The sequence below is a fragment of the Microtus pennsylvanicus genome, chromosome 6 (assembly GCF_037038515.1).
Source record: "Microtus pennsylvanicus isolate mMicPen1 chromosome 6, mMicPen1.hap1, whole genome shotgun sequence".
Lineage (NCBI taxonomy): Eukaryota > Metazoa > Chordata > Mammalia > Rodentia > Cricetidae > Microtus > Microtus pennsylvanicus.
In genome coordinates this window covers 19,003,355-19,023,658 of record NC_134584.1, presented here as the reverse complement: position 1 = coordinate 19,023,658, position 20,304 = coordinate 19,003,355, and the positions used below count along the sequence as shown (strand labels likewise).

General features: G+C 34.0%; 1 protein-coding gene and 1 non-coding gene across 5 annotated transcripts in view; both read left to right on the top strand.

Moving 5' to 3' along the window:
• Cdh12 (cadherin 12) overlaps positions 1-20,304 on the top strand; it is a 788,260-nt gene that overhangs the window by 303,043 nt on the left and 464,913 nt on the right. The window lies entirely within an intron of this gene.
• On the top strand, positions 17,145-17,270 carry LOC142853232 (U6atac minor spliceosomal RNA). The gene has a single exon (XR_012911150.1). It is a non-coding gene; the product is annotated as a U6atac minor spliceosomal RNA (small nuclear RNA).

The following is a 20,304-nucleotide window of genomic DNA, read 5'->3' as shown; positions in this document are numbered from 1 at the left end:
AATAAACTCTATATTTAATATGCTTTTTATTTAAATATCATAATTTTTAAACTTAGAAATGACCTATGCATTCACTTAATGGTTTGTCCTTATAATTAATGCATATCTACCATCTTTCAAGGATTACTTTAAATATTAATGTTGTTTTGGACAAGGTAATTAATATTCCTGCACAAATGCATATGTATAAAAAACATAATGCATTAAAAAAACACATAGATCAGAAACAGAAGAATATAATAAAGAATTACTGATTCGTGGCTGAAGAAAAGAATGAGCAATGAATCTTTTCAAATAAGATTGGGATTTAAGATGCTAAATAGTAAAGGAAACTGTTAATTTATGCAGAAAGCAATACAGTTTGAAAAAAATGGTTCATGGATTCTAAAGGAGGTCGTGCCTTGTTATGTAAAACACTAATAAACTGAGTAGAAGAAAAATTTTGAAATTCCCAACTGCTAACCATGGTTTCAGTTCACTAGACTAAGAATAATCAGACATTTTCAGCCAGAATAAAATAGAACTGTGTTTGAAATTCCCCGAAAGCCAGAGAAAATCATTCAGCAATTGATTTCTTAAAAATTTTTAAAAAGACATTTAACCCACTGAGAAATACAACACAAGGACATAGGCAAGAAAAGGAGTATAACTTTTAAGCTCAGACGTGGAATAGAAATTATGGCAAACATAGTAAAATAAAAGAACAGATACAAGGATTTTAAGATGTAGATAGAAAATGTACTAAATAAATTAATGTGAGAATTAACAGTGGTGACATATAAGCTCTATGACTTTGTCATTATTGGCAGTATAATGGTATTTCCTTTGTCAAGATGGAGAGAATTTTTAATAGACGTTAGAATGAAAGTGAGTCGGTATTTCATTTGGTTCAATGGTGGTTCTGAGCTATTAAGTGGTCATCTGTGTGGATATTATAAATATAAATTAGGTGTTGATATATGGCAAGGCCATGCTAAATTCTATAAAGACATCAATTCTGGAGGTCACATTTCTGGGTAGATCTATAAATAACCATGCAGCATGTGTTTTTAATATTGTTATTCCCTGATTTCAATGCATCACGAAAGACCTTAAAATTTTGAAATAAGATAGACAAAGAGGTACCAAAATGGACTGTTAAATTTCTTCTGCAGTTAAAGAGACAGTTATTAATAATGCTTAGCCTACTTTGTTTTCAAGATTATTTATTGAATAATTTTATTATTTTATAATATTGCAGTTTTATACAGATTTTAAGAACACATGGAATATTGCTAATAAAAATGATAAGCGAGATAATGTCAATAACACAAAATTGAAAACTTTTTCCATCACAAATTGAAAGGCATTTTGGAGTGGAACGGCTTTACATGAAACCCTGCTATCTCTCTTCTCTATTGGGGCACTGTCAATAATTTACTTCCTGTAGAAGCAATGTGTTCTTTTTCATGTTTCCTCCTGTTCATTAAAAGGAATACCCCACAAAATTCAAGAACATGTAATAACAAAGTCTCGGTGTTTCACCAGTCTAATGGTTTCTTCACTGACACGTCAATGAAACAGCAAGCAGAGCAGAGTTCAGCACGAGTCACTTTTGGGTTTTCAGGGTCTCATTTGAATTAAAAAATATCATTACTTTTCCCTTTTTCATTTTCTTTTTCATTTTAAGTACCAATCTCTGTTCCCTCTCCCTCCCCTTCTCCCAATCCCAACTTGGCCCATCCCACCCCATCTACTACTCAGAAGAATAAGGCATCCCTTAAGAAGTAAAGGACATTTCATACCAAGATGAGGCAGGACCAAGTCCTTCTCCACCACATATCAAGGCTGAGCAAGGTATCACTGGTGCATATTTAATATTAAAGATGAAAGTAATTTTTGTAATAGGAACTCTATGATTTTAAATTAAGAACATGTAGACACCAAAAGAGAATGTCATCTAGAGAAAGACAGGTTGTCAATTAAAATTATGATGGTACTCCAGGTATTTCAACACACACACACACACACACAGACACACACACACACACACACACACACACACACACACACACACACCACCTTCAAGGGCAGGTCCTATACCTAGCAATAGATGGCCAACACAAAATGAACTTAATAGTATTTTTAAAGGTCTTTTTTGTCCCATAATGCTTTGTTCATATATGCTTGATATTACTCGTATTTTTGCTTATATATTATGTTTTCTGCTTTTGAATTTAATGGGGTTTGTGTGCATGTGTGAAATACGGTGTGTCTGTCTGTCTGTCTCTCTGTCTGACTTGTCTGCATGTGTATGTGTTTCTCCTACTCTCTATTCTCCTTTTTCTTATGCTTAATTTGCTCTTATAAAAGTCACTTTTATTTCAAAAAGAGGAGTAAAAGAAGGCAGAAGGGGTAAAGTTAAGTGGAGCAGATCTTAGAGGAAATGAGAAAGGCAAGAGCATAATCAGTATATATTGTTTGGAAAAAAATATTTACAATTTTTAATTAAGTACCTCCCCCAAAAGATTTCATTCACACTTGTATGAAAGAATAGCTCATTTTCCTTAAGAATTATTGAAGAAAATGTTCACTGTGATAGTGCTACTGATTTCTTATCACACTTTATGTTGTATTTTTGTGCAAAACCCTACAAGAATGAGTAAATCAATCTTACTGTGTCTAAATAAAAGCTGACAATATTTTGAAATACAAATGCATTTGAGTGGAATTCTATGATCTCTCTCATACAAATTTTTCTTCTTAGATATTGCATTTTGCTTTTACGTCTTATTTTTAATGCATGAGGACATGAGAGAAATGAAGATTCCTTTGTTTGTGCTAAAACAGTTGAGGTACTTTCAATTTGTGCTTCATGAAAAATATGATAAAACATTTACTTGTACAAATTTTTCCTAATGTTTAGTAGAAAAAAATTCTTACAGAATGTTTGCTGATACTATAAGAAATACATTTTTGTTTGTTTGTTTTGTTTTGTTTTTTGAGACAGTGTTTCTCTGTAGCTTTGGCGCCTATCCTGAAACTAACTCTTGTAGACCAGGCTGGCCTTGAACTCACAGAGATCCTTCTGTCTCTACCTACTGAGTGCTGGGACTAAATTTTTATGCCACCACTGCCTGGCAGAAATATTGTAGAATAAGACTGAAATATATGTTGTTGGCACCCACAAACATCCTTTTTTTTCTAATAAAATAATTAAAATATTAATTTAGAAGGTATTTTTAAATTTTTCCATAAGGCTGTTTTATTCAATCATATCTCAAACCATAGAATCAAAATAAAAGATAAAATTAACTTCATTGTTCAGGGAGTTTAGGCAAACCATAAGTATAGACCTTGTTTTATCAGTGGATTATTTAAATGATACAGTAAATTAGTTAATGGCATTTTGATCTGTGCTTCAATTGAACTCCATCTGTATTGAATATATTAAAGAAAATTTCTTAGTTTGGCATAACTGTGCTTATATAAATTTTATACACTTATTGCTATTTTTTAAACTCAAAGATATAGTAAGACACACAAAATATATTTTTAGATTTATTATTCTACTTTTTTTAGAAATGACCAGAAATTGAATGATGAATATGGCCGATATTATTCAATCAAACCCCTAGTCTTGAACTTTTAATGAAAAGTCAATTCTTTTCTTTATTTTTATCCCCACTGATTGAGTATATTTGATTTTTCTTTCATGAAAGGATATTAGTCATATATCAGGCTTCTCATACGTTCACTGGCAGCTTTGAGCTCATCAATAAAGTTGTCATGACTTCTCTTTATGATTGCGAAGGTCTCCCTGTTGGTGCTTTCTCTTAGAAAAAAAAGGACAGGATTGTAGAAAAACCTTGCAAGAAACAATTGAAGAGAATAAATTAAACAATATTTTGGACTGATGAGATACCAAAAATACATTTTTATTGGAGAAGGCCGCTTGTTTGGTTCCTGGCTGACCGGCTAGCTAAACCTGAAATAATTACATAGAATAAAAATGCTGCTTGGCCTATTAGCTCTAACTTCTTATTGGCTAGTTCTTGCATTTTAATTTAACCCATCTCCATTAATCTGTTTATCTCCACATGGCAGTAGTTTACTGGTAAAGTTTTGGCATGTCTGGTTCTGGCCGCAGCTCCATGGCATCTCACTGACTCTGTCCTTTCTCCCAGCATTCAGCCTAATTTCCCTGCCCACCTAAGTTATGCCTTGCTATAGGTTCAAAGCAGTTTCTTTATTCATTAACCAATAAAAGCAACACACAGACAGAAGGTCCTTCCATATCACATTTTGGGGAGAATAAAAAGTTTAATGTATACTAAGTTTAATAGAATATTAAAATGGACTTAGGGGATTCATTCAAGTAAAGCATATCGTTGTTTCCTCTACTTATGTTAAACAATATAAGAGAATTAGCCTTGCTGTACATAGGCTATAAAGAAGGATGAATCTTAACAAATATGTACTTGCTATGCCCCAGGCAGTGTTTATTCTTGAATCATCTGTCTAACCCAAAATGTGAATAGATAGTACATTACTTCTATCACTAGTGTATTGTTTATTGAGCTCATTATGGATCATCATATATAAATGAAAGCCTCTTTGTGACCAGACAAATGTGTGTGTCTCCTAACTTGGAGGTGTGTTGAAGATGTTGTATTTAAATTGAAGTAATACAATATATAAGACTTAGGACTGATAGTCATTTTCAGAGGTCCATCTAACATTTGTTTGTCGATCTCTGCATCTATTACCATCAGCTAATACAACCTGCCTGATCCTGTCTTCCCTCCACTCCCCCACAGCACAACCACCCCTCTCCCTAAGATCTACTGCTCACACTGGAAGAGTAGACCTCCTGCTGAACACAGCTTAACAAGATGAAATAAGACTATTCATATTCCCCCATATCACAGCTAGATGAGGCATTTTAGGAGGAGGAATAGGGTACAAAGGGAAGCCCAAAGAGTCAGAGATATCCCCTCTCCCACAAAAACTCGAAGCTACATCAAAGCATATATGTGGAGGACCTAGAACAAACCTAGTATTATATGATAAAATCAAACAAACAGAGCAACAAAAAATACAGCACTTACATTTAAAATTCTTTATGTATGTCACTGAGTTCTGAAACTGAAAGGAATTGGGACTTTAGAGGATTTTAAGCTATTCCCATTTTATCCAAGTCATATACTTTTTTTCACCTGAAAGATTAAAAGCTGTTCTTAAACTAGATAAATGTGCTCTGAAGCTTTACTGGAAAAATAACTGTAAATAAAACGGAAGACAGCCGTGGCAAATTTGATTATTGCATTTTCTTTATGATAAAGGTAGGCGACTAGGAAGTCTGCTTTCATAAGATAAAAACCATTAAGAAGAGTAAAGTTTTTATGGAGGCGATAATTAGTATCCTTAAAATTATTCACTCAGCTCTACTATTAGAAATAGCAACACAAATTATCCTTGATACTTTTCTCTATCATAATTAGGTTTTTCCTACTCCTTAGATAAAGGCAAAGAGAAATAAATTATAGAGTAGTGAAATTCTGAGTGTTCATATTTGTGTAGACACTTGTACATACATATTTACAGAAATACTTTTCATAGAAGATTGTGTAATGTTTATATTGTAACCACACAAAAAAGTGAATTTATTTGTTTCTGCATTTTCCCCTTTGATGTGTCATTTTAAATAGACGTTTTAGTTGAAAATCCTACTGTGTTGTTTATTTTGGTATTATATGATTTTTATTTGTTTGACAACTAATAAAAATTAATTGCTTAGTTTGACAATTAAAAAAAATTAATTAGTTTGACAACTAATAAAAATTCTCAACATTGTTTACTCATAATCATTTAAACATTTTATTTTCCCTTCATGTATGTCCAATTCCCCATTTGCATTTAAAACACACCTAAAATCAGTTAAATTTACATGTCGATATGCATCTCTAATTTTCATATACATACACTTTCATATGCATATGCAGTTATAAACTGTATGCTGAAAGTTGAAAGTACTTTTTCTTTTTCACACTACCAAAAGCTACAGAGCAAAATTTTTTTATTTATAAATAAAACCAGTTTATAGGCCCTTGCTCATAAGCAATGTTTCCTGAACTTATTTCCATCAGGAGGCAGGTTTTTTATCCATTAACATGGATAAATGAAAGACACTTACATAGAAAAACTACAAATGTTTTACTCAAAGTATTAGTAAAATAGACTGACAATTTCTGAGCATACTTTAAATCAAATAAAATAGTGGAATTCAAATCTCTGAATTTCTAAGCCAATTTATGGAAAGGCAAAGGATTAAAGAAGCTCCCAAGATGCAGAAAAGTCCCGACACAGACAATATGCCACATAATTGACAGCTATTGGTTGAGAGTCCTTAACTACCAGCCTGAATGTAATTGGTCTACTCCTTTTAAATTTCTTGAGAGATTTATTTTAACAAGTCACTTTGGGCTCATTTTGTGTATGACATTTATGCCTTGGAGTTAAGACACAAGTTATTAATTAGAGGGACAGTTCTGAACTTTTAGAAGAGGTTTCCAGATGATGTGGATGATGACATTTCGCTGCCCCTGTCACTAGTCTGAACAGTACACCTAAGAGTAGGTGAGATAACACAAGAACTGAGAATGTCATATCTGTAGCTATTCATTATAAAACCCTTTTAAAAATGTAATTTTAGAGCATGAGCACTGCTTAAGCAAGGCAAAGAAATCAGATAAATAGTGCTGGTTTCGCAAGAGTGAACACGAGAAACATAGACCAATACAATGCTAGGGCCATCACCACATCTAGAGAAAAAGGGCGTGACTACAGAGCTTTAATACACAATTGTGTGTGCACGCACACATGCACATGTGCACACGTGGAGTGTGTGTGTACCTTTTATATCATAACTTAAAACTGATAAAACTTATTTTTACTTGTATTACATACAACTTGGAACTAGCAATGTCTTCCAACCTCTGAATGCAAAAGAAGAATTTTACATTCGATTCCTTTCAGCTTCTTTTATAATATCATATGCTAACCTGAGAATATATCCTCTTCAGATTTTGACCTTTGACTGGATCATTCTCACAATCAATTTTTGGAAGAACTGCATGAGGTGCTCAAGCATGAGTATATCAATATTAACAGAATAGAAAATTGGGAGGTTACAGATAGCAACTAGTGTCATAATTCATTATTAACATAGGTCACCCAGCCAAAGTCAGACTCAATAATTGTAACATAAAAATTTGTTAAAATATTCGAGAATATGAAAGAAAAAGATAGTAATAAAAGAAAGGTTGAAAAGTATATAGTGTGTAAACAAAGGAAGTTGACAATGCTCAGTGTTATAGACTGACATCAGTCTTGGCTTTCAGCTACTCAGTTGTGTCCACTCTTTCATAATATTAGTTGATATAATATCAAAATGAAAAGCATACTAAAGAAAGACATGAATAGTTCACATAAATATTGAGATAATCACTTCATAACATACAAATAATATGACCATTCCAGTTTCAGACTTTCATATGAAACTATTCAAATATTTCCTCTTAGTATGGGTTAGTCTAAGAATTTGAAGTCTTTGACTCTTGTGAAGAGTTGTTGATAAATATGAGCTCTACTTACAATATCACATTAACTTTCAAATTTATGATTTTTCTGAAAATTCAGTTATAATTTTTATACTAATTCCATACTCAAAAAGAGTATACAAAAAAGGTTGGTATTGTATAATTGTTGAAAGCAATGAACTATTCTTAATTTATGATGATTGTTATTTTACTACATAATTTTTTCTAAAATTATTTTTAAAAATAAATTATTTACTATATAATTATTTTTTATTACTTACAAGACAATTTAAAGCCACGCAGAAAATTTAAGTAGGAGATCAGAGATAGAAAGCCAGGAGAAGAATACTCTTAGTTTTTGATCTTTGGGATTCGTAACACATAGGAAATAAAACACCACAGGTGACAGTTACATACGTATGTACAGAAATATTAAATATGTTTATTTATACAAGATATACATACATGTATGTACATATACTTTTTTTGAAATGGAAATGTGCTTTGTAGCCCATGTTAGACTGAAAGTTGTTCTATAAATTTCAGGTGGCCTCACCCTAAACTTTCAAACTACCTGTTTCCCAAGTACACAGGTTTTACTAAATTGCCACTATTTTCCTACCTGAAAAGACATCTGGTCTGAATATGTTAAGCTAGTTTGCATATGAAAACTAAATATTAATTATCTCTCCTAAGCCAAAAATAACTAAAATCACCAATCTTCACAGTGCTAATTTGAAAATAAATGTTTATCACAATTAACTTTAGAGAATATGAATAATTTTTTTCAGTGTTTTATTTTCGGTTAATGAGTAAAATAGCAGCTATGAAAAGAGTGCTTATCTCAGTAGCTAAGATTTCACCTGAGAGCCAATGAACTTTTGTTTCAGAACATTGTATTAGGCTGTGAGTACCTCAACATAAACCACTTACACTATATTATAGAAAGTTTTTGAAGAGAAAATTTTGAGAAACAATTCTGAAATATATATAATCTAATACAACACATCTCAACTGCAATTTCCACTGTTTCCACAGTTCAAATTCCTCCCTCCTCTTCCCCAGATCTCCTCCTCTTCCTTTTAGGAAAGAACAGGTTTTCAAGGAATCTCGAGTGAACATAGCATAAAAAGTTACAGTTATACTGGGAACAAACCCAAATAACAGACAATAATTAAAGGGCTTGATGAAGCAACTCAATAGAAGGAAAAGCGTATTAAGTGCAGCCAAAAGACTTAGAGATACCCCCAATCCCACTTTTGGGAGTTCTACAAAAACACCTACCTACATAATCCTAAAATATATGCAAATGATCTAGTACAGCATGGTTGCACACACCTGTAATCTCTTCAACTAGGAGTCAGAGGGAGGATAATCAATTCAGGGTCTGCTTTAACTATGTAGTTATTCAAACCTACTTTAACTTATATGCAAAGCTATCTGAAACAAGAGAAAGATGTGTTTGTACTTGTGTATATTTATAAAGCTTCTTAAGTATTTTTAAATGTGTTTAATAGAAAATAATGACGTCTATATAATTACTAAAAACATTGTTTTTACTTTATTTGACTTATTTTGATTTTATACTTTTTTTTTTTTTTTTGGTTTTTCGAGACACGGTTTCTCTGTAGCTTTGGTTCCCATCCCGGAACTAGCTCTTATAGACCAGGCTGGCCTCAAACTCCCAGAGATCTGCCTGTCTCTGCCTCCCGAGTGCTGGGATTAAAGGCGTGTGCCACCACCGCCCGGCCTTATAATATTATTTATTATTTTAAGTTTAAATGAAAATTATAGAGGAATATACATTATATTATATATACTTATAGTTTACAGAAGTAAAGGCAGCTGAGATACTCATTTCTTTGTTTCGTTTTTTCTATTATTTATTTATTTATTTGAGAAAAGATTTCTTTATGTAGCCCTGGCTGTCCTACAACTCAGTCTGTAGCCTAGGCTTGTCTTGAACTCACAGAAATCTGACTTCCTCTGCCTCCAGAGTGCTGGGATTAAAGGAGTATGGAACACTGCCTGGATAAGATATTCTTTTAAGTAAAATGTAAAGGGGGAAATGTTCCATATTTTTAGTCTTCTCAAGAACATTGCAAACATAGATGTCTGTTTCAATTTAAAATGTTTTTATTTGTTAACATCAATAGGGTATACCTAAAACTGCCTGTTGAATGATTAAATTTCATTCTCTTTTTACGAGAAATAATATCAAAAATACAATATGAGGAAACCTCTGAGGAATGTTGAACCATCAGGAGCTCTGATAGGAGGAACTCTCCAGGCGTAATAAGGACATCATTTCTAATTTTAGAATCTTGGCAAACAAAAACAAACTAAAGCCATTAGTGGCTATTCAGCTGTTTAGTGCTGCATGATCCACAATGCACATTAGTGATCATCCATTCCTGTATAATTACCATTTGTTCCAGGTAAAATTTCCAATTGCTGGGTAACAGTTTGTTGCCAAATACCCAATGAGGGCAAAATATTGCAGGAACAATAAGACAGATATAGGTTGGTAGCTAATTATCAACAGCTTGAATAATCAGTGAGGAGAAAAGAATTAAGAAGAAAATTCTAAAATGACAGATAAAAATACTTAAAATAATTTACCTGAATTTTGTATCTTAATTCTACAAAGCTTTCAGATAAAATTCCCTACTCTTTGATACTGGTCGTTCATTATTTGCTCTTCTATATTGGAGCAAGATATTCATTTGTTTCCTTCTTTACATTACAAAAAGAGATATATCACTGATCACTAAACTTTTTTTCTTTAATCTTTTACATTTCCTTGTGGTTCAAGGGACCCTCTGAGGTTCAAGTAATCCTCTTCATTTCTGGAAGGCATTACTTATTAAAGTGCTTCAAATAGCTAGGGTTTCTGGAGCATGCAAAGTGCACACCACACTCCAGTGGGTGATTACTCCTAACAAACACATTAGCAGAAAGCCACCCCCTCCACTATAATTATGAGCACTGAAGGTAGTTCCTCAAGGAGCAAACAGCCTTGAAAATGTATAACAAAGGAAATGGAAAACTAATCTTGCTCAAAAAGTGGGCAAACATTGTAACCACTTCTTTGCTGCATTAATTCAGCAGTAGATTTCTTTCACTGTCCTTCAATCATTGATAGGAAACATTAATTGCTTGTTAATTTTCATGTCTTGTGAAAGATGCTATAATTTTGAAGATGCTGATTTATTGGAGAGAACCAAGCAATTCCGTGTCACAGATTTTTGAAAATTCGATACTTTTCAAATATGGCATGCCTTTTCCCTCATAACTCACAAAATCACTAAAGTGAAGTAGGAGTTTGGTGTGGAGTGCTAAAAATAAAGTTTTTGTATATAAAATAATTCATAGTTTTTAGGTAATGACTTGTTACATTGATTCACTAAATTCATGTTTAGTATATGGAAAATTTAATGAGGCAGAAAACAGCTTGAATTATGGATATGCTGCAAGAGATATGAAAGAATGGTGGTGTTAGGAGACTTGGAAATGATAAAAAATTAGCATTGTAGAAAGTTGAATAAAATTAATGCTAGATAAAATACTGTTTTACAAAGAAAAGCCTTCATGAGGTTGATTCTGAAGCAGGTTTTCAAGAAGAAGGTTGGGTATTGATTAACATGACAATGCTTAGAAATTAATCAGTAGTTTCAGAAATTATAATAAAGATGTTTCACATAAGGATTTGAGAGAATTTGGTTCATGAGTTTCAATCAAGGTGTTATGTGAAAGAAAATGATGTAAGATTTGTGTAGTATAAATTGTAATCTTGAAGAATATATGATTTTGATTCAAAGTAATTAGACTTTCCACATATTCATGAAGGAAGCTATTCTCTCAGCTTGAAAGGGAATGCCATTAGGCTGTTATGTACAGACTATAGAAGGAAAAATGAACTTCCTCAAACTAAATACCAACTGCCCATTCAGCCAGTTCCCTGTTTGTTAAAATTCAATCTGGCCACATTTCTCCTCATCGTTACCATTATTTTTTTTAATGTTTCTACCCAGGACCAGGATACAATAGTCAATCTCTTTAAATTAAGCCTCCTCTCTCTGTCTCTCTTCACTCTTTTCATGATATTTTATTGACCTTTATCAAATAAGTTTTCTATAAACAATTGTGATATGGCATAATTTTCAGTCCTCTAATGGCATCTCTTTCCTCACATGTTGGATTGGTACAAAAGGAATTATGGTTCAGGCTGTGAATTTGAAATCATTGTAACTAGGTTAAAGCGTATTTTTTAATCAAATAGGAACCACTGCAAGGGAAATGACTAATGTAATGGAGATTGTGAAAGTTATGGGAAGATGACAGGGAAGACAAAATAAGCAAGAAGGAAGTGAATAAAAGGACAGGGTGATAGATGGGAATAAGATCTGGAGAAGGCAAAATATTGATGTGAGGGTAAAGAAGGGGGGAATATTTTTTCTTATATGGAATGTGAATATGATCTTATTGAGGCAGCACATATATAAAAACTATCCACATGAGTTGACTATGGTGGCTTTACTCCAATATTCCATTTCATATATTTTGAACATTAGTTTGTTAGAAGAGGTTAGTGGCTATGATAAGAGTAATTCCCAAGCACAATTAAAACCTTACAATTGAACTTAATTTCCTTTCTAATACCATCTATGTGCATACACTAGATGCATTAAATACGTTCTGGTATTTATCCACCAGATAAATAACTGTGGTTTACTAAGGTTTAGCAACTAAAACATTCAGAGACTTTGTAAGTTTATTCTTGACTTAATGTTGTTGAGACAATTTGCCCTTATGCGATGTCTCATACTAACCTAGTTTCAAGAAGAAATGATTAAAATTTACTGCAGTCATAATTCAATATTGTAGTTATTAATTTGTAAGTACGACATTAATTTTTCTATTTAAACATAAGAAAATGGCGAAAAGAACTTCTTTTGGAATTGAGCTAAAGCTTTTTCAACCAAACCAATTCTTACTCAATTAGTTGATATTTTATAGATCCAAACTATGTCCTGGATGTGTTTTAATTTTTTTTCTTCTCATGGCTGCACAAATGTTTTATTCTTATTTTTTATATTAACCTATTTATTCACTAGATTTATCCATTATTTTATATCCCTATGGCACCTTACCCTCTTCATTCTCCTCCCATTCCTTGCCCCCACCTCCCTTTTGCACCCTTTCCCCCAATCCACTCTCCTCTATTTCTGTTCAGAAATGGCAGGCCTCCTGTGGTATCAACAAGAATGGCATACCAAATTGAGGTAGGACTAAGCTCCTCCCTCATATTAAGTCTGGGTAAAGGTAACTCAGGATAAGGTGTGGACCCGGGTTTTTTTTTATATAATAATATATAAATACTGTGATCAATATTCGCCTAAAACACGACAGTTTGTTTTCAAGCCTCATTGGATTTAGAATGATGAAATGAGCTGATTCTTATGCATGATAAAGATTGGAAAGAAAGATCTAGGGAATACTGGTATCTTCTTGAAAGTTAATGGGAAGTGTACAGTGGTGAGGTCTTTTTACCCTGGAGCTTGAAGAAAGATAATTGAATTAAAAATTATCGTGTTTTTTTTTTGTTTTTTTTTTGTTTTTTCTTTTTTGCTGGGAGTGTAGTGTGTAAAAAGGATGGCAAAAAAAAAATAGACAATTGACAAAATACACTGCTGAAGAAGCCCTCCTGCACAGTGACTTGGTAGTCAATAACAACAATGTGCTGTACATTACAAATAGACAGAAGGAAGGATTTTGAAACCATAACATAAAAAAATTGATTAACATAAAAAATAATCAATGTTTGAAAAAGCAGGTAAATGTGTGACCTGATTGTAAATATTATGCCATATACACATATATTGAAATATTTTATAGGACTCCTAAATCTTAATAATTTCTATACTTTTCTGTATTATGTAAAAAAGTAAAATAATTAAATGATATGAGTTTCATTTTAATCCATAAATGTATATACATGAAATTGTTTTATCTTATTTATAGCAAAACTTGACCTCTGCCAAATGGTTGAGAAATGATTAAATTGAATGTTTAAGTGAAACAAAACAAATAATGCATTAAAAGTATTGTTATATTTTTTCACTAATAAAACTCAAAGCTCAGTCTTCACTTTGGTAGATAAGGTAATGATTAGCTACCTGATCCCTGAAGTCATTAAACCATAAACCACCACATCTTTGAACATTTTCCATGGTGATGATATTAAAAAAAAGTGCTATTATAGTACACAATATAGCATTGTTTGAAGTTGACTTGTCTGGATTTTGAAAATATAGCAACTAAAATGTTAGGTGAAGGTATAGAAGTTAAAAAATAAACACTCCCATCAATACTATGAGTCAGTAAATTACACATCTTTGAACACTAACAGCTCATGTACTTTTAGAAATTGTCCTCACTGGGAAAATAATGTTGAAGTATAATGACATAGAATAATCTTTCCGTATAACATAGTGCTGTCTCACAATTGTTTGTGAAGGTTATTTATGGTTAAACACGATTAAGTTTTCCACGATGTTGGGCTGAGCTGTTTAAATGTTGGCAGTATATGAACCCTTACTTACATACTAAACATATGAATTCATCAAGAGTACTTTGAATGAAAATAAATTTGTCATTTATAACATAGGATTATTTTTTTTCTTTTTTTATTGATAAAAGAAGAATAAAGAAAAAAAAACAAATTTCCACCTCCTCCCAGCCTCCCCTTTCCCTCCCCCTCCTCCCACTCTTCTCCCCCTCCTCCCACTCTTCTCCCCCTCCTCCCACCCCTCTCCCCTTCCCCCCACTCCTCTCCCCCTCCCTCTCCAGTCCAAAGAGTAGTCAGGGTTCCCTGCCCTGTGGTAAGTCCTAGGTCCTCCCCCCTCCGTCCATATCTAGGAAGGTGAACATCCAAACTGGCTAGGCTCCCACCAAGCCAGCAGATTGCATAGGATCAAAACTGCGTGCCATTGTCCTTGGCGTCTCATCAGCCCTCATTGTTCGTCATGATCAGAGAGTTCAGTTTTATCCCATGCTTTTTTTGGTAATAGTCCAGCTGGCCTTGGTGAGCTCCCAGTAGATCAGCTCCACTGTCTCAGTGGGTGGGTGCACCCCTCGTGGTCCCGACTTCTTTGCTCATGTTCTCCCTCCTTCTGCTCCTCATTGGGACCTTGGGAGCTCAGTCCAGTGCTTCAGTGTGGGTCTCTGTCTCTATCTCCATCCATCGCCAGATGAAAGTTCTAAGATGATATGCAAGATATTCGTCAGTATTGCGCTAGGATGGGGTCATTTCAGGTTCCCTATCCTAAGCTGCCCAAGGAACTAACTGGGGACCTCAGCTTGGGCACCTGGGAGCCCCTCTAGGGTCAATTCTCCTGCCCACCTTAAAGTGGGTCCCTTAACTAAGAATTGTGGTTCCGTGCTCCCCTATCCAACCTTCCTTTATCCCGATCCTCCTATTTCCCCAAGTCCCCCCTCCTTCCCTTCTACCTTTTCTCTCCCCATCTCTCCTTACCCCCTTCCCACCCCACCCCCAAGATCCCACTTTTCTCCCTGGCAATTTTGTCTACTTCCCTTATCCAAGAGGATAACGATATGTTTTTCCTTGGGATCACCTTCTTACTTGGCTTCTTTAGGTTCGCCAATTGTAGATTCTGTGACCCCTATTTATGGCTAGAAACCAATTATGAGTGAGTACATCCCATGTTCTTCTTTTTGGGTCTGGGATACCTCACTCAGGATAGTGTTTTCTATTTCCATCCATTTGCATGCAAAATTCGAGAAGTCATTGTTTTTTTACCGCAGCGTAGTACTCTAGTGTGTATATATTCCATACTTTCTTCATCCATTCTTCCATTGAAGGGCATCTAGGTTGTTTCCAGGTTCTGGCTATTACAAATAATACTGCTATGAACATAGTTGAACAAATGCTTTTGACATGTGATAGAGCATCTCTTGGGTAAATTCCCAAGAGTGGTATTGCTGGGTCCAAGGGTAGGTTGATCCCGAATTTCCTGAGAAACCGAAACACTGACTTCCACAGTGGTTGCACAAGATTGCATTCCCACCAGCAATGGATGAGGGTACCCCTTCCTCCACAGCCTCTCCAGCAAAGGCTATCCTTGGTGTTTTTGACTTTAGCCATTCTGACAGGTGTAAGATGGTATCTCAAAGTTGTTTTGATTTGCATTTCCCTGATTGCTAAGGAAGTTGAGCACGACCTTAAGTATCTTTCGGCCATTTGAAGTTCTTCTGTTGAGAATTCTCTGTTCAGTTCAGTGCCCCATTTTTTAATTGGGTTAATTAGCATTTTAAAGTCTAGTTTCTTGAGTTCTCTATATATTTTGGAGATCAGACCTTTGTCTGTTGCGGGGTTGGTGAAGATCTTCTCCCAGTCAGTAGGTTGCCTTTGTGTCTTAGTGACAGTGTCCTTTGCTTTACAGAAGCTTCTCAGTTTTAGTAGGTCCCATTTATTCAATGTTGCCCTTAATGCCTGTGCTTCTGGGGTTATACCTAAGAAGCGATCACCTGTGCCCATCTGTTGTAGGGTATTTCCCACTTTCTCTTCTATCAGGTTCAGTGTTTTCGGGCTGATAATGAGGTCTTTAATCCATTTGGACTTGAGTTTTGTGCACGGTGATAGATATGGGTCTATTTTCATTCTTCTACAGGTTGACATCCAGTTGTGCCAGCACCATTTGTTGAATATGCTTTCTTTCTTCCATTGTATACTTTTAGCTCCTTTATCGAAAATGAGGTGTTCATAGGTTTGTGGGGTAAAATCCGGGTCTTCTATACGATTCCATTGGTCGACTTCTCTGTTTTTATGCCAGTACCACCCTGTTTTCATTACTGTAGCTCTGTAATAGAGTTTGAAGTCAGGGATGGTAATGCCTCCAGAAGATCCTTTATTGTATAGGATTGTTTTGGCTATCCTGGGTTTTTTGTTTTTCCATATAAAGTTGATTATTGTCCTCTCCAGATCTGTGAAGAATTTTGATGGGATCTTGATGGGGATTGCATTGAATCTATAAATTGCCTTAGGTAGAATTGCCATTTTTACTATGTTGATCCTCCCAATCCAAGAGCAAGAGATGTCCATCCATTTTTTGGTATCCTCATCAATTTCTTTCTTCAATGCCTTAAAGTTCTTGTCAAATAGATCTTTCACTTCCTTGGTTAGATTTACCCCAAGATATTTTATGCTGTTTGTGGCTATCATGAATGGAGAAGCTTCTCTGATTTCCCTCTCTGCTTCCATATCCTTTGTGTATAAGAGGGCGACTGATTTTTTGGAGTTGATCTTGTATCCTGCCACATTACTAAAGCTGTTTATCAGCTGTAAAAGTTCTTTGGTGGAGTTTTGGGGGTCGCTTATGTACACTATCATATCATCTGCGAATAACAAAAGTTTAACTTCTTCCTTTCCAATTCGAATCCCCTTGATCCCATTATGTTGTCTTATTGCTATTGCTAGAACTTCCAGCACTATATTGAAGAGGTATGGCAAAAGTGGACAGCCTTGTCGTGTTCCTGAGTTAAGTGTTGTATGAAAGGAGAGAAGGTTAGCACTCCCCTTGACAAGAATGGAAGAGGCCCTTGGGCCTAACAACACGCATACGGTTAAGGCATTGCCACCTACTTCGTGGCATCTAACATAGGATTATTATCCACTTACTGATGCATTGTTACAATTAAAGATGACATATAATTGTTAAAAACAAGTGTTTTTAATTTTGTAGCTTCTCAGTATTAGATAAATACTAACACCTAGGGATGAATAATCTTTGACATTTAATGTGACTTATTGTTAAATAAAAGTATACTATTGTTGTTAAACTAAGTGGTGAACAGCTTTTTTTCTTTTATAATAAATACCTGAGGTAAACCAAATTAAATTGCCCAGAGTTATAGGGAGGTCATTCAGTATCCATTGATTTCCTGCTGTGTGAGTTTGGTAGCGAAAGAGTGAATGGCAGATAAGGCCCGTTCTCCATATGACATGATACAAAACAGAATGAGAAAGTGAAATTAATTTTTGCAGCATCCTACATACAAACGCATGATGCCTCACCTGAGAAGTCTACTCCACCTCCAGATATGCTCAACCACAAGACTGAGCATTTAAAGCATGGGGATCTGGGGTCATTTGTCTAAATGATATCATTCTCAGAGGAAAAAATAATTTTATTTAGAAGGCTTAAAAATTTTCTCATATTAAGATGTCAGTATGATATGCATTCTGGAGTATAATCTGTACTTATTTTGTAGCACTATAGCTAAACAATTTACTTCTAATATGTAACTTTAGTTACCATGTTCATCTTTGTGAATTAGAGTATAGGAAGATTATGAAAAAGACAAAACCCAGTGCAGGGAGAAGACTCCTTATAGTATTGAACTTCTACTGCATTATTCTTCACAGATTTATTTTCAATGCTATCAAAGACAATGAATATAGAGAATTCCAATGATTTTTAATAAAGCTACTGAAAAGAATCAAATGAAAATTGTCATTTTATGTCTGTTTTATGATCTGTCCTGCAACATGCATACATGTGAAGAAATCTGAATTCACCCGTGTCTTTGCTCTCTTTGGTAACTTACAATCACCCAGTTTGACTGGTGTAACAAAGATGACTGCATTCTGTCAAAACTAATTCAATGACTGATTATAAATAGATTTATCATTTAAAATGTTACCTTGTTTCTTATGCCAATGATACTGTATCTAATGGAATACTGCTCAGAATTGAGATATGTATTTTAATTGCATTGAGATCTTTGGAATTTGGTTGGGGAAGTGTCTTATATGTGAAATAACGTTGTATGTGAGACTTCAAGAGATAATAATGACATATTAATTAATCATGCTGGGAAGAGTTAATTTGTGTATTGGTTATAGGGAGTATTGAGCATTTTTAGAATAGTTTACATATATCTTCAGTATATTGGTATTTCATTACTAAGGAATTAAGTGATAGTTAGTCCATATACTGGATTGAGAAAGAAAATAGCTTGTGCATATGCTCTCATATAATTTTGACAGAGTATAATGTGTTTGAATAGGATTAACTTTAAAATATCTCTCTTGGTTAATTTTCACTTTCACACTGAATATTTTATAACTGACAATTTTTATAACACTACTACTAGCAGCTAATCGTACACAGGACACACATAGAGTCACAGGCAATCTTGAATGTATGGCTCTAATTGCAAAGAGTGTTTCCTTAAACATGTGCTTCCTTCCTAAGTATTCTCTGCTCACTCATTCCTACAAGTATCATGCCATACGATGCATCACATTAAAGGTTAGTCATTACTTTGATGCATGAGATTCTTTTTGGTGGTTGGAAAGTCATAGCTGCTATAGCTGTTTTAATCAAATGCAGAATTTAAACAAACATGTAAGAATGTTGATCCATACATTAATGTCCTCATTTGATGATGCTCCCCTATTTTACCTTATGAACTAACATGAAATAAAACAGCAGAATGATTCTGGCAAAGAGAAATTAAATCAAAAACTGCAGAGCCATATTATGTGTTTTCTATTACTATAGTGAACACTGGATTGTGTCACATGTAAAATTACGTAGGTTTTATGTTATGCCAGAAAATAACATGAAAGAGAATCAGGAATTTTATATTTAAGAATTCTAAAGCATATCTATCATCTCTGCAAGCAGAGTTCTGTTTATACATGCAGATAATCTTAGTAATCTTGGAATTTATCGAGAAACCCCTAAAATAAAACCAAGAAAAAGCAATCAAACAAGTGAAAGAAATAATTCAAGACTTGAAAAGTAAAATAAACACAAAAAAGAAAACACAAACCGAGGGAATTCTGGAAATGGAAAATATAGAAAACAACCAGGAATCCAAAGTGCAAGCATAAAGAGCAGAATGCAAGAGATGGAATAATATCAGGCAATTACCCTGATACCCAAACCACAGAAAGACATTACTAAGAAAGAGAATTAATATCAATCTCACTCATGAACATTGAAATAAAAATATTCAATAAAATACTAACAAACAGAATCCAAGAACACATCAGAAAAATCATTCACCATGACCAAGTAGGCTTCATCCCAGAGATGCAGGGATGGTTCAACATGTGAAAATCTATCAATGCAATCCATTATATAAACAAACTGGATGAAAAAATCAACACAAGATCATCCCAGTAGATGCTGAATAAGCATTTGACAGAATAAAATATTCCTTCATGAAAAATATCTTGGAGAGAACAGAGATACAAGGAACATACATAAACATAAAAAAGGCAATATACAGCAAGACAAAAGCCAACACCAAACTAAATGGAGAGAACCTCATAGTAATCCCACTGAAATTAGGAACAAGACAAGATTGTTTACTCCATATCATTTCAAAATTGTACTTCAGATTCTAGCTAGAGCATTAAGAAAACAAGAAGAAGTCAAGGGGACACAAATCTAAAAAGAAGTCAGTCTCTCACTATTTGCTGATGATATGATAGTTTACGTAAGTGATCTCAAAAATTCTACCAAGAAACTTCTATAAGTCAATTTAAAAATTTTCAGTAATGTAGCGGGATACAAGATTAGCTCAAAACTGAGACCTTCTGAAACTGAGAAGCTTCTGTAAAATAAAGGACATGATCAACAAGACAAAACAGCAGCCTACAAAATGGGAAAAGATCTTCATCAACCCC